At 44.8% G+C, this 15,700-nt stretch overlaps 1 long non-coding RNA gene across 2 annotated transcripts in view; it reads right to left on the bottom strand.

Moving 5' to 3' along the window:
- LOC129634096 (uncharacterized) overlaps positions 1 to 15,700 on the bottom strand; it is a 29,217-nt gene that overhangs the window by 7,253 nt on the left and 6,264 nt on the right. Inside the window, exons 2-3 of one of the 2 annotated variants that reach the window (XR_008705418.1) lie at positions 12,667 to 12,814; positions 12,069 to 12,316 (exon numbers count right to left, since the gene is read on the bottom strand). This is a non-coding gene — a long non-coding RNA (uncharacterized LOC129634096). Of the gene's footprint in view, positions 1 to 12,068; positions 12,317 to 12,666; positions 12,815 to 15,700 lie in introns of those variants that run through there. The other variant, XR_008705419.1, reaches the window with a different exon arrangement.

The following is a 15,700-nucleotide window of genomic DNA, read 5'->3' as shown; positions in this document are numbered from 1 at the left end:
CAAAAATGCAAAAGGAAGCTCCATTTAATGAGTGAACAAACGCAGACTATAGATTATATATATATAAACAAAAGTGCAAAAGGAAGCTCCATTTAGTGAGTGAACAAATACAGACTATATATATACAGTGAGGCAACATGGGGATTTTAAGAAAGAAAGAAAAACACAGGGGGAAAAAAGAATCCAGAAGTAAAGTTAGAAATAAAACATATAAAATTCTTTATGGTTTGCTAAAGGGATGTAAATTTTGTTCTGGGATTCCTAGTGACCAATTTAAAGAAAGAAGCTCCATCAGTTACACAGCACAATTTCCACATGCACAGAAGGAAGAATAGTTATCAGGAGAAGCAATGCTATTTCTGATACTAAAGCCTAAGAGAAAGTTAATTAAGAGACTTGTCTGATTACTGAATTTATGTCCTTAGCAAAATCCTTCATCCCATAAACACACTGTCTAGTTCTAAATTATACAGGGCTGTAGTTTACAACGTCTTTGATTTTTAACCAATGACTATGTAGGATGGTAAAAGCTGTGATTTTCAAAGCTAAATAGATGTCAATTGGTTTACAGCTTCCAATGATGAAACGTAATCCAGAGATAAAATCTGCAATATTTTATCTCTTGTAGATTTATTAAATCTACAATGCTAACCCACAGATTAGATACATCAGAATCACCTGGGAATCACCTTCAAAAAGATACACCTGGGGGACTTCCCTGGTGGTCCAGTAGTTAGAACTCCACGCCCCGCAGCAGGGGACAAAGATTCTATCCCTGCTGGGGGAACTAAGATCCCACATGCCGTGCAGTGTGGCAAAAAAAAGACAGATGACTGGGCCCCACCCCTGGGAATCTGAGTCACTGGACATTTCTGGTGTTGAGCCAGTTTTAAAAACCACTCTCATCTAGATGATGATAACAGGCATATCCTCAGGCAAGCCTCCTGACATGTTTCCCTTAATACAGATTTTGATAACTCTTGGATGGAAGAGTAACCAAGGTGAAACTCCCAGCCTTTTCTGGGCTCCTTCAGTGTGCAAATATAGGGGACCACTTAACCCATCACCCCAAAAAGATGGTGCTCCGGAGCTAAACTGACTCATCACCCACCCCTGCATATGTGCCCAGTGGACTGGAATAGTACTGGACTCAGGGTTTGGACTGCAAGGGGATCAAACCAGTCAATCCTAAAGGAAATAAACCCTGAATATTCATCAAAGGACTGTTGCTGAAGCGGAAGCTCCAATGCTTTGGCGACCTGATTCGAAGAGTCGACTCATTGGAAAAGACCCTGATGCTGGGAAAGATTGAAAGCAAAAGGAGAAGAGGGTAGCAGAGGATGAAATGGTTAGATAGCATCACCAACTCAATGGACATTAATTTGAGGAAACTCCGGGGGATAGTGGAGGGCAGGGGAGCCGGGCGTGCTACAGTCCATGGGGTCACAAAGACTTGGACACAACTTAGCAACTGAACAACAACCACAGGGTTTGGTCTGCATCCCTACCCTCCCTTTCTTAGCCATGAGGCTCCTAATTGAGTCAGGGGACCGCTCTAGGTTTCAGGTGGCCTAGAGAAATGGGGATGACAAGGCCAGCCTCATAAATGCACTGTGATGATTAAACAAGAAAGTTTGTTGAAAGTCTTAGCAAATGCCTGTGCGGTAGAGAAAAAAAAAAAAAACAATAAAGGAAGCTTTCCATTGCTTATTTTTATCTTAGGAAATACTCTTTTTCTGTGACTGTACCCCAGAGCATTACCATCCCTGATAGCAAGATAAACCATTGAGATGCTACACCACACATCAGAATTGTCCGCCAAGGTGCCATGGACAGTCAGCTCCTGGGGACCACTAGCCCTTAGTAATGGCGTCTTCCACATAGTCCAGTTGGGAGACAGAAGGGCAAGTATGCAGAACACCACAGGTAACCAAGCAGACAGGGTTGTTACATGAATGAGAAGGGTTATGGGAGCAAATGACTCAAAATCTATAAAAATAAACCTGACCTCACTTGCAGCATGTAAATGCAATGAGGACTCAGGAGGTCTCCTGGAGAATGGTTTGTTATTTTTACTTAGGGAGGGTTTTTTAAATCTTTATCGGTTAATCCTCCTATTGGCTGGATAGTTCTGTCTTGTAGGATCATAAATCTAGATGCAATCTCAGATGAGCTGTTTGGCGGCCTGATTCTCTGCCTCCAACCACTTGTTTGTTTACACTTGAGAGCCCGAGGTATCCAAAGTGTGGAGGCAGGGTCACTGATTGCTATGCCTTCCAAAATCGTAGGTTCATGGCACGGTGCAGGGCTTCCCTGGTGGCTCAGAGGTTAAAGCGTCTGCCTGCAATGTGGGAGACCTGGGTTCGATCTCTGGGTTGGGAAGATCCCCTGGAGAAGGAAATGGCAACCCACTCCAGTATTCTTGCCTGGAGAATCCCATGTACGGAGGAGCCTGGTGGGCTACAGTCCACGGGGTTGCAGAGAGTCGGACACGACTGAGCGACTTCACTCATGGAGTGCAGGTAGCCAGTGCAATTAGCAAGAAGCTCATTAAGAGACCCTGGGCAGGCACCGCAGCTGGCAACAGCAGTTTTGTTTCTGCCACGTCTATTTGATGGTCTATGATGCAGTCATTTCCAAACGTCTATGGAATGTTCACAGTAACACGGGAATTGCTTATCCCGCACTGCCCTGCATATTCCCTGAGAAATAAGAGCTGCACTTCACTGAGCACGAACTCCCACTTCTTATTTTATGCATATACCATCTCAGCAAACCAATACCCTGCAGTGTAAGTTTTATCATCACAACCTCAAAGACAGGGAAAGTGAGACTTAGAAAGCTTAAGTCACCTGCTCATTGAACGAGTGGTACCACCAGAATGTACTGACCCCATGGACTGACCCCATGGACTGACCCCAAAGCTTGTACTTTCATTCTCCCCACTGTGCAGCACCACCAGCTATGACCAACACAGAGGCCCCGGAAGTGCACATTGGATTTATATCTTCTGATGTCATTGGTCCCAAGTTTCAGCACCAAGTGTTGAATCGCCCACCTCAAATGAAGAAAATTCTGCTGCCAATTAGAAACGGGTAGAATTTTAAGCACCCTTCCCTCCATCTCCTTTCTAATCAAGCAACATCTCTTGTACAGCAGACAATGATTGATTTTAAGTGATTCAGTGTCTCTTTAAGTTCCTGGGACCCCAGAATCTCTGTTTAATTGTATGGTAACCATTAGGAGCTTTGTCAGCAAGGATGACAGGAGTAATCACCCAAGAACAGATTTCTAGGTAATTTATACTTAGTCAATCCAAACCTAATTCCTGAGTGACCTATACTGTGCCTAAGGAGCCTGAAATAATCATGTATTTACCCTTTACCCTGAAATTAGATGGTACTTACCATGCAATTACCCAGCCACTAAGTGACAATTACCATGTAATTAAATGGTCAGCGGTTACCATGTTATTAAATAGCATTGACATGATATTCGTTCCGCAGAACCTTGCTCTGTCACCATACAATTCAACTACCCACCAAGAAATTACAGCCATTCCTGGGAAGTTCTGCCCTTTGCTTCAGTGGATTATGAGTTGGCAGAAACTCCCGGCACCATGTGCTTCCAAGGAAGCCGAGAAACAGCCAAAGTTGTGCACGGATGTAACATGGCCTCCTGGGCCTGGGCTTCTAGCCAGACTAGGCTGGTGCCTCGGCAGCCCAGCCTCAGTGCAGCCCTAGGGAATCAGGGTGAATTCCTCCACCCTTCTGTGATAGTGTACTTCAGAGGAAAAGTGGACATCACGCTTTTTCTCTCCCGGATGTGGTACCTACCCCAGGGCAGAGCATGCTGGGAGAATTTGAAGCCCTAAGTAAGGCATGAGTTCTGTTTCAGCCTGGGAGAGACCATCCCCAAATCATCAAGATAAGCCTCGTAAGTTCCATGAGGACAGGATCTTCTTCTATCTGGCTTATTTATTGCCTTATCACCAACACCATTCCAGGCCTGTTGTAGATGCTCAGTAAATATTATTTGGATTGTATTTATTCATTCAATCATTATTTATTCATTTATTGGTTATGGATCTACTGCATGCCAGCCACTATGCACTGAAACTTTTTATGGACACTGTGAAGTTCAATGACGTCTCAGGCTGAGTCACTTGCTCAAGGTCATTATACAAGTATTTGGTGGCAGATGCAAGACTGAACTCAGGTCTATCTGAGGCTCAAAAAGCTGTGCTTTTGCTATAGCACCATGTCTTGGCCAGCATCCAGGTGGCCTGAGAGACTTGGAAAAGCTAATGACTTCCTGGGATGGGTCACTTTTGAATCTAAGCCTTCTACACCAGCCATAATAGTTTCTATAAACTGTTATTCAGGCTTCTCTGGTGGCTCAGCAGTAAAGAATGTGCCTGCAATGCAGGAGATGCAGGTTTGATCCCTGAGTGGGGAAGATCCCCTGGAAGAGGGCATGGCAACCCCTCCAGTATTCATGCATGGAGAATCCCATGAACAGAGGAGCCTGTTGGGCTACAGTCCATAGAGTCACAAAGAGTTGGATATGACGTAGCACAACACAGAAACTGTCATTCACATTTAGTAGATGAAGAAAGTGGAGCTCAGAGAGATGGAGTGACTCATCCAAAGTCACCCTGCTGGTGAGTTGCATTGAACTTGGACTCAGAGGCCATACGTCTGCCTGATGTAACTGGAGAGAGAACATCTGTCTCAGGACTTCACACTTCTACCACTAAAATGCTATATCTTTGGGTCAGCATTGTTTCCAAATATTGCTGCTAAAATGTAACGTCTCACTAGAACTTTTCTAACACGTTAAATTACCTAGCATCCAAAGACAAATCCAGGGTGAAACACAAGACCAGACACTAATGGATTGTGTTTGAAATCAAAGAAAGGAAAAGATTCACGCAATGAATAACAAGTAGGTCTCATCTTCAAAGTCAGCTCCAATCAGTTGATAGCAGCCGCCTAGAGCAACATATCGCAAAGGCTTCTGAGGCTGTATCAGGGCTCAACAGGATAAAGTATCGTGATTGATTAATGATGTCTGCTTTGGACCCTGCTGAGGAAATGACTGCACATGATGGTTATCATCTCTGATCTAGACTGCAGGATTCTACACAGTAAGGTCAAGTTTGGAAATTGGCGGGGCTGTGAGTGAGGACAGAAAGACAGAAAACTGTGAGTGAGGACAAAAGACACCTAAACAAGTAAGCAGTCAAAGATCATGGTTTCTCTCACTGCAGGTGCTCAACAGAGAAAGTGAAAAATACAATGTCAGTAAAATGAAAACTTGTTGCTGTTGTTGCTTAGTCGCTAAGTCATAAAACAAGCCAGAAAACCTTGTTTCCAGTCTCAGCTCTTAAATTAACTGTAGGACGTTGACCCCATCAGTGCCCCTCTCTGGGTCTCAGTTTCCTCATCTGTAAAATAAAGGCATTAAAGTAGCAAATCTCTATGTCACTTCCAGGATTCTGAAGTTTAGAGTGCACAGCCCTCGACTGAATGAGCAAAAGGGGGTCTTCCCTGGAGGTCCAGTGGTTAGGGCTCTGTGCTTCCAGTGCTGGGGCACAAGTTCAATTCCAGGTTGGGGAAGTTATGCATACTGCACACAGTGTGGGGGAAAATAGACAGTGTGAGCAGCAGGGAAGAAGATAAGCAGGAAAGAAGTGGTGAAAGCTGATCAAACACTTTCCTTACTCCCTGTTGGAGGGGTATCAGAAACAATGTGGAAACCAATACTTTGTTCTGGCCATGTTGAGTTTTAGACATCAATTCAACGTCCAGGAAGAAATGTCAAGTAGCAATTGAATATGTAAGTCTATATCTCAAGGGAGATGCCTGGGTAGAAGAAATAAACTTAGCAGTCATCAATAAACAGATGGGGCTGGATAAGATCCCTTGGGGAGAGAATGATACTGGAGAGGGTGTTTCCAATATTTAGAATTTAGGGACAAAGGGAGGAGCCAGCAAAGGCTGAGAAGAAATGTCCAGTGAGATAGTGAGAAGCATACGAAGAAGGGATTTCAAAAAGGAAGTTGTTGCCTGGGTCCAATGCAGCTGAGAAATGGAGTTACATAAAGCAGGGGCATTAGCTTGCTAAGTTTCATCATTGGTGACTTTAATAAAAACTGAATAAGAAAGCCATGGAGGGCAAAACCTGATTAGAAGGAGCAAAGGAAATACTAGGAGGTGAGAAAGTGGGGACAGTAAGTATGGACAAAATGCCTGAGGTTAGGAGCTGGTCGCACAGCTCATAGCTTATTGCTGGCTTATAACGTTTTTGTGAGAATGTATGTGAAGAGTCTGTCATAGCACTCAAGATGACAGGTGCTCAAAAATCCAAATTCTTGTCCCTTTAATTCACCTATATTTAATCAGTTTGCCATTTTCCACAGAGATGACTTTCTGACAACCGCATCAGGGCCCCGTGTCAGATTCTAATATTAAAAGTCTTCTATCCTGACCTTGGCCCTGGGGGAAACTGATAGACCCATTAAACTCGCCTGCTCATCCTCTCACCCTCTATGGTCCTGTGGGATCGATGTCTCTTCAGGTAGGCCAGCGCTAAGGCCAGATGATGCCTTATTCAAGGAGAGGAAATTAATCATGTACATATGACTTCTATGGAAACCCAGCCAGGGAGGGTATGTGAGAGTCCCATAAATACTGCAATGAGGGCTGTCATCTCAGCCACAAATTCTACCAACCCTTCTGTAGGAACCTGATAGTCAATATCCTAGTGCTACCAAGGAAGTGTGGTTCCTGATCCACCTTATCTTCCTGCAGCAGAGACACCAGTCTATCCATGGTAACTGGTGATGTTCATACTGAACAGTTCATCCATCCATCCATCCATCCATTACTTTGTTAGACACACATGTTCTAAGCACCCATCTGCCAAGCATTATGCTTCTTGCTGTGAGACATGCAATGAACTGTATGACATTTATGCAAAACTCATAAATATTTATTGAGTATGTACTATGTGCTGGTGTTCTTGGGTTCTGAGGTTCAGCAGTGAATAAGATAAACAATTCCACCCTTAATAGAACTTCTATATTCTAATAGCCTGCCAGGATCCTCTGTCCATGGGATTCTCCAGTAAAGAATACTGGAGTGGGTTGCCATTCCCTTCTCCAGGGAATCTTCCTGACCCAGGGATCAAACTCAGGTCTCCCACATTGCAGGTGGATTCTTTACCATATGAGCCATCAGGGAAGCCCAAAATCTTCAAAGACCAACGCAAATAGTTAAATGTCTGTCAAAAGGTTCAAGTGGTCAGAGTATTAGAACCCACTCAGGGTGTGATTGGGGCTTCCCTGATAGCTCAGTTGGTAAAGAATCCTCCTACAATGCAGGAGACCCTGGTTTGATTCCTGGGTCGGAAAGATCCACTGGAGAACAGATAGGCTGCCTACTCCAGTATTCTTGGGTTTTCCCGGTGGCTCAGCTGGTAAAGAATCTGTGTGCAATGCAGGAGAGAGACCTGGGTTTGATCCCTGGGTTGGGAAGGTCTCCTGGAGAAGGGAAAGGCTACCCACTCCAGTATTCTGGCCTAGAGAATTCCATGGACTGTATAGGCCATTGGGTCACAAAGAATCAGACATGACTGAGCAACTTTCACTTCCAGGGTGTGATTATCCAGATCTGAAAGTCATCCCTGAGGAGGTGACCCTGGAACACAACCTTAGAGGATAGAAGCTTTTGACCAATGAGGATGAGTGGCGAGGGCTTCCCAGGAGGGCAGGGTTAGGAGCAGAAATAGAGAGATGGATGGGACTTCCCTGGTGGTCCAGTGGCTAAGATTCTGTGCTTCCAATGCAGGAGGCTTGGGTTCTATCCCTGGTTGGGGATCTAAGACCCCACATGAGGCCAAAAAAAAAAAAAATAGCAAGATGGAGATGAGCAAGGATGTCCAAGATACATGGGGGAAAAAAGACTGGAAAAATAGATTGAGGAATGATGATGCAGAACTGTCAAAGTCAGACTAGGGAATGTGGGCTTTGTTTGCTGGGATGAGAGTGTAAATAAGGAAGGGAAATGAGGAAGTTGTGCATGAGGACGTGCTAAGGCGCTACAGTCCTGTCCAACTCTGTGCAACCCCACGGACTGCAGCCTGCCAGGCTCCTCTGTCCATGGGATTCTCCAGGCAAGAATACTGGAGTGGGTGGTCGTGGCCTCCTCCAGGGGATCTTTCCAACCCGCATCTCTTATATCTAACCTGCATTGGCAGGCAGGTTCTTTAACACTAGTACCAACTGGGAAGCCCCAAAGTACAGACGGATGAAACTGAAGTGACTGTGTGTCTGCAGTTCTAACTCAGTGTCAGATGTCTTATATACAGGGCCTCATGCTTTCTTCTTTGTAATTTTTTTTTTGTAAATTTTTTAAATAATGTTTTATCTGGAAAAAAATCACAGACTTACAGAAAAGTTGCAAGTACAGTTTTTTCCTAAACCATTCAAGGATAAGTTGCTGATCAAAAGCCCCATCCTCTCCAAATTCTTTTGTGTTGAGTTTCCTAGACAAAAGTACACTCTCCCACATAGCCATAATAGAATTTTCAAAATCAGGAAGTTAAGATCGCTCATTACCGTTACTTGATCTTCAGACCAAATTCAAGTTTCATCAATTATCCTTATAATATCCTTTAAAGTAAAACCATCCAGTTCAGAATCCCCCACTGCATTTAGTAGTCAAGAGACACAAATTATTTTTTTCAAATAATTATAGTTTTTATTAATATTCCCAGAATAAGGCAAGTGGATTTTTTTACCACAGCACCACCTGACTTGGGGGGAGGTGTCCTGATCAGACAGTAAATCAGAGACAAGGCAGAGCTTTCAAGAGGCTTTCTTGAATCTTTGCTATTTTCTGGGATTGGTAAAATTCAATATTGTCACTACAATGAAAGCATGTCTAAGCTCTGTGAGCCTCAGTTTCCTCCACTGTAAAATGGGATTAATAACAATTACTTCCAAAGACCACTGAGCAGATTAGAGACAAGTGATGCCATATGCCATGGCAACCACAAGTCCTGCTATGTGGTGAGCACTAAATATGGTCCTTTTTTCCTCTAACATTGCAGAATCACTGGGCGATCCTGTGCTCAGCACCTTAGTAATGAAAACTGTCAGATTCTGAGGCACTGAGGCAGAAAAGGGTGGAAATCGTTGAGCATCTAAGATTAGCTCCCAAGAAGTCATCATCAAGATGGGAATCAACGTCAGGGTCTTCCCTCCTTGATGGTGTCAGACCAACACATTAACTGAAAACTTGTCATCCTCACCAAACCCAGTCAAAGGAGCCGTCCCTGGGGGCCCTTATTCCACTGCCCCCATCCCCAGATGAAGATATCTCTGCAGCACTTGCAGACTGAGAACACAGAGAACTGCACCTTCTTTGTTGCCCTTTTCCTAGGCAGTAAGAGAAGACAAATTTGAACACCTCCTTCATCCCTGGGCTGTGCCATTCTAAGTCACACACTGTCTGAATTTAACATAGCATTGCATTCAGGAAGATCCCAACAGTGTCATCAGCTTTCTTAAACCCAGAATATTGGCACTGCATTGATTTCCATTCTTGAACCTGCAGGCTGGACACAGGCTCCGTGTCCCTCTTTCCTGCAGATGGTTGATGCTAAGCAGAAGGCACAAGCGCTCCTTCCTGTGAACCCAGCTAAGGACCAGTGACCTCAGACACCCCCCACAGTTTGTCCTGTGGCACTGCAGAGCTTGCCTGATGGAGGCTGGTGTAAATATAGTTCCCTCGAGGCAGCCAGCCAGAGCCTGGCCAGCCAACATCCCATTACCAGCCTGCTCTTCACACGCTACTTGGTTTCACCACTTGGAGCTGATCCACACTCTGGGCTCAGTACTTAAGGGCTCTGGAAGCAGGACCAGCTTGTATTTTTATGGTTTTCTTCCTGCTGCCTTGGCACTGTGGACACCACCTCTAAGTATCTCCTTCTTTGTGAGGAGTGTTACAAAATGCTACAGAAATGTGAACCCTTCGACAGCAAGAAGATCAAACCAGTAAATCTTAAAGGAAGTCAACCCTGAATATTCATTGGAAGAATTGGTGCTCAAGCTGAAGCTCCAACACTTTAACCACCTGATGCAAAGAGCCAACTTACTGGAAAAGACCCTGATGCTGGGAAAGAATGAATGCAGGAGGAGAAGGGGGCAACAGAGGATGAGATGGTTGGATGGCATCAACAACTCAATGGACATGAGTTTGAGCAAACTCCGGGAAATAGTGAAGGACAGGGAGGCCTGGTTTGCTACAGTCCATGGGGTCACAAAGAGTCAGACACGACTTAGCAACTGAACAACAACAACAGGAACATATCTGGACGTGACCTGAGCCTGGCAGCGGCTGCTCAGGGCAGAGACACATAAGCCTGCCGCTGAAATCATAAGAAAATGCATTTTTTGAATGCTTCTTTGGTGTCTTTTGCCTTGAAAATGGGGCTTAAAGTAGAAAAAAGGCAAAAAAAAAAAAAAAACCCACAAATAATACAAAAAGATCCATTTTTCTTGTGGGTGGTCTCTGACCCAGATATGATCTTGGCTTCTCTCAATCCTGATCAAGGCTCCCCACCCCAAGTTGGTGTGGGGACTCCTATTCTTACCTCTCTTGCTGGTGCTTTAGTTGCAGAGGTATCTCTGCAGAGCCTGGAAATAGTCTGCAAGCTACATCTGGCCTCCAGATAAATTTCTTTGTCCCATCCCCTCTGTATGGCTTGCGTATTTTAATTTTGTCAATATTTTTTAACCTGGAGATTTCACCTAAGAAAGAAAAATCAAGATCTCTGGCTTTTCTTGGAGGAAAAAAAAAAATCAGAAAATCTGCTAACACTGGGCCCACATTCCTACCTTACAAAATGGACTGGAGCTGAGTTGCAGTTGATCCCTTTAAACAGGGCACTTGCTCTCCAGTTCACCACCATCCAACACTTGGTCATTTATCAGTCAAAGTTACTGAGTGCCTCCGATAAGCTAGCCTGCCCTGGATCCTGCTGATCGAGTGAAGAAATGAACTTCTGACTTTTCAGAAGCTGCGAGTCAGCACCCTCATTGTCTCCTAACACGGAGGAGGGCAGGCAGCTGGCATTCATCACCATACTCATACTGTTGTTTTCCTTCTCAGTTAAGAGAACAGTATTGCTAACACTGGCCCCAGCTCCTTCTCCTGTTATTAATAGGCCCCTGTGGACACTGAAGGGCTTCCCTGGCGTGCTGCAGTCCATGGGGTCGCAAGGAGTCGGACACAACTGGGCGACCAAACAACAACTGATGGCTCAGATGGTAAAGAATCTGCCTGCGCCCTTTTGAACCTCGCTCCCATCTCCCTCCCCACCCCAGCCCTCTAGGTTGATACAGAGCCCCTTTTTGAGTTTCCTGAGCTAAACAGCAAATTCCTGTTAGCTATCTATATTACATATGGTAATGTAAGTTTCCATGTTACTCTTTCCATACATCTCACCCTCTCCTCCCCTCTCCTACCTATGGCTGATTCATGTTGAGTTATTTTTTTTAATTAATTTATTTATTTTAGTTGGAGGCTAATTACTTTACAATATCGTAGTGGTTTTTGCCATACATTGACATGAATCAGCCATGGGTGTACATGTGTCCCCCAAAACAGCAAAATTCTGTAAACCAATTATCCTTCAATTAAAAATTAAAAAAAAAAAAAAGAATCTGCCTGCAATTCAGTAGACCCAGGTTTGATCCCTGGGTGGAGAAGATCCCCTGGAGAAGGGAATGGCTTCCCACTCCAGTATTCTTGCCTGGAGAATTCCATGGACAGAGGAGAGCCTGGCAGACTATGGTCCATGGGGTCGAAAAGAGCTGGACACAACTGAAGCGACTTAGCAGCACACACGTAGATATTTGAATAGGAACACCTACTCCAAACTTCCTTCATCTGCTCATCCCACTAGAGTAAGAACACTGGAAGAGCAGGAATGTGACATACATTTTTGTATTTTCAGTGATTACACTGACATCTGTCGAGTTTCATGTATTTGTTTATTTTGGGCTGTGCTAGGTCTTCCTTGCTGTGCTTTGCTGTCCACGGGTTTTCTCTAGTTGTGGCGAGCAGGGGCTATTCTCAAGTTGCAGTGCGCGGGCTTCTCATTGCAGCGGCTTCTCTTGCTGCTGAGCACTGGTTCTAGGGCACGCGGTAGCTAGTTGCAGCACACGGGCTGAGTAGTTGCAGATCAGTTGCTCCATGGCATGTGTAATCTTCCCAGACCAGGGATCAAACCCAAGTCCCCTGCACTGGAAGGCATATTCTTACCCATAAGACCACCAGGGAATTCCCTATAAGGTGTATTCTTAGCAAGGAGAAATAGAGACATAGAAAGATGTATAGTAGGAGTTGGTACAATCAAAAATTTAAAGGATAACTTGGAGATGGTATAGGGGATCATGGTTCAACTGTGGGGAATGTGATCCCAGGTGAACTTGAATTTCAGTTACCTTCACACCCTCCACTGTCTGACCAAACATGGCTACTCAGCCAGTGCTTCCTTGATGTTTTCTCAATGATCAGTCCACCCCTTCATATGCCAGCCAGGATCAGGGCAACCACAGGACTTAGGTCTTGGAAATAGAGTGCAAGAACGTACCTGTTGCAGAACAATGACCAGCAGGAAATGCAGAGTAAAAGACTTTGAATCAGACACACCCTAAAATGCACAGCTGGTGATCCCAAGGTGCCAGGACAAAAGACCACTGTGGCACCAAGAATTTAACTGGTACAGGTCTCTCCAACCCCTGCTGAACAGAAGTCTAGTTACCCTCTGTGGCAAAGTTTTAGTGGTAATGACTCAGAGCGGAGGACTACATGCTGAGTATGAGGCAGGCCTCAGTAGCACAGTTCTAACAATGGGCAGGAGCCAGGACTTAAAGGGTCTGCATCAGCCTGCCAACTCTGCAAAACAGAGCAAGGTAGGGAGCAGCAGGGGCTGTCTCACCTTATCTGTTGTGTCCCTGGAAAGCAATGCAGCTCTTCAGGATAGTGTGTGTGTATGTGTGTGTGTGTGTGTGTGTGTGTGTGTGAGTTGCTCAGTTGTGTCTGACTCTTTGCGACCCCCTGAGACTCCTGTCATGGAATTCTCCAGGCAAGACTACTGGAGTGGGTTGCCATTCCCTTCTCTAGGGGATCTTCGCAACTCAAGGGTTGAACCCAGGTCTCCCACATTGCAGGCAGATTCTTTTACGGTCTGAGCCACCAGGGAAAACCTTCAGGACACTAGGGGCTCCCAGATGTTCTAGATGGAAGAACCTCATTTGGCTCCAGAGAGATCTGGTTTTCTTCTTCAATAAGTCATTTAGAGGTGAGTCTGGGAACTCTTGGCTGAAGGAATGATGAGGAAGATTCAAGACCAATAAAAGCAGCCACTAATAAAGCCATCTGATCACCTGCATGAGTTACTGCTTCCTGTCTTCAGTCCATCTTGATGCTTGACATCAAGTCCACCAGAGAGAGGGGCAAGGACAGAGTCAAGGGGGGAAACAAACGGATGTTAGTCACCCATCTGCTGTGTGCTAAATCCTTTGAATGTATTGTCTCAATAGTCCCCCATCCAAACCAATGAAGAACGTGCTTTTTTTTAGCTCTCCATTTTTTTTTTTTTTTTTTTTTGGTATTCTTTCTTTTAATTATTACTCTCCATTTCGGACTTGAAGAAATTAGAACTTAGAAGATGTTAACAATATGCCCCAGCACACACAACCAGGAAGAGAAGAAGCAGGGATTTAAATCCAGGTTGATGGAATTAACTTCTTGACCACCAGACTAGCCTCAGACATGACAACTTCTAAACTCTGGACAGTCCAGCAAATATTTTGGTGGGTGGAGTTTACAAACATTCATCATAATTAGCCTTAGGGATTTGCCCAGTGGTCCAGTGGTTAGGAATCCTCCTCTCCTGCCAATGCAGGGGACATGAGTTCAAACCCTGGTCTGGGAACTAAGATCCCACAGGTCAAGGGGCAACTAAGCCCTCACATCCCAACTTCTGAGTTCACATGCCGCAGAGCCTGTGCTCGGCAACAAGAGAAGCCACTGAAATGAGGAGCCCATGCAACGCAACGAAGAGTAGCCTCCACTCACCACAACTAGAGAAAGCCTGGGCGCAGCCATAAATAAACAACTAAACCCTAAAAAAAAATTAGGCTTAAAGAGTCTTTGTGAATTTACACTTTCTTGTGATCCCTGCCCCTCCTGATAACTCCCAGCATCACAGATGGAGAGAGGGTGAGGTCATCCTAGAGCTTTTCAAGGAAATCCAGAAGCTCCCTTCTTCTCCTCTGCCTTCCTAATGCCCCCTAATCCCAGGAGATAATCACAGCACCAAAGGATAAGGATGAATTGCAAGAAGGCAGTGCCAAGAGTCCAGAGCAGAGGAGGCCGTAGGCAGGCTCTGAGTTGATGGGATTTAGCCCTTCAGTTGCCTGGAAAATCCCATGGACAAGGAGCCTGGTGGGCTGCAGTCCACGGGGTCGCTGGGAGTCGGACACGACTGAGCGACTCCACTTTCACTTTTCACTTTCATGCATTGGAGAAGGAAATGGCAACCCATTCCAGTGTTCTTGCCTGGAGAATCCCAGGGACGGGGGAGCTTGGTGGGCTGCCGTCTATGGGGTCGCACAGAGTTGGACATGACTGAAGCGACTTAGCAGCAGCAGCAGCCCTTCAGTGCCAAATTTATCCCAATCAGTGCATTGAAGGAGGCTGCTCAACTGGGTTTTCCCCTCTCCCCACACTCTCGCCCTGTAGGCCAGTGCCCTGCCTTTAAAAAAAAACTACATGCTGGCGATTTCATGCTTCAGATCCACAAATCTAAAGTGAATATTTCACTGGCATCTCAAATGTTATATGTCCTAAACAGAACTCTCAAATTACCCCATCCGAACTTGTCCTTGTTCCCTGAGTCTTCCTCATTAATAAACAGCCTTACTGTCCACTCAGATGCTATAAGAAGAGTCCTAGGATTCAATCATTTTCATCTCAGCTTCTCATCATGGAAAAGTTCACATGAATACAAAAGCAGGCAGATTAGCATAATGAACCTTTGTATACCCATGACCCAACTTTCACACTGATCAGCTCAAGGTCACTCGTATTTCATCATCCCTTTCCTTCCTCCTGTATTATTATTTTGAAGCATGGACCAGACCTCAACGTGTGTTCTATGGACTCTTGGGGATCCTTAAGACCCTTTCAGGAAATCTGAGGGTACAAACCTATTTTTATTATAATACTGAAACATTATTTGCCATTTCTACTGTATTGACATTCATGCTAATGGTACAAATCAATGGTGGGTCAACTGCTGGTGCCTTAGCAGGAACCAAGTCAGTATGACAATATCATATTCTTCACTTTATTCACCCACATTAAGACAAACACCAGTGGCCCTTAAGATGTCCTCGATGGAATAGTAATAATTATTACTTTTATTAAGCCTCAGCTTCTGAGTTCACATCTTTTTAATACTGCAGGCAGCAAAATGGAAGCATCCATCAACTGCTTATGCTGAACACTAGAGTATAATAGTGGCCTCAGAAAAAGCACTTGGGCAAATATTCAAGTGCGTAGCTAAACTGGCCACTTTTTCAAGGAACACCATTTTTACTTGAAAGTTTGACTAACAG

This window comes from Bubalus kerabau, chromosome 19 (genome assembly GCF_029407905.1).
Source record: "Bubalus kerabau isolate K-KA32 ecotype Philippines breed swamp buffalo chromosome 19, PCC_UOA_SB_1v2, whole genome shotgun sequence".
Classification (NCBI taxonomy): Eukaryota; Metazoa; Chordata; class Mammalia; order Artiodactyla; family Bovidae; genus Bubalus; species Bubalus kerabau.
Note: the sequence above shows the minus strand (reverse complement) of the source record. Positions and strands in the feature narration are given on the sequence as shown.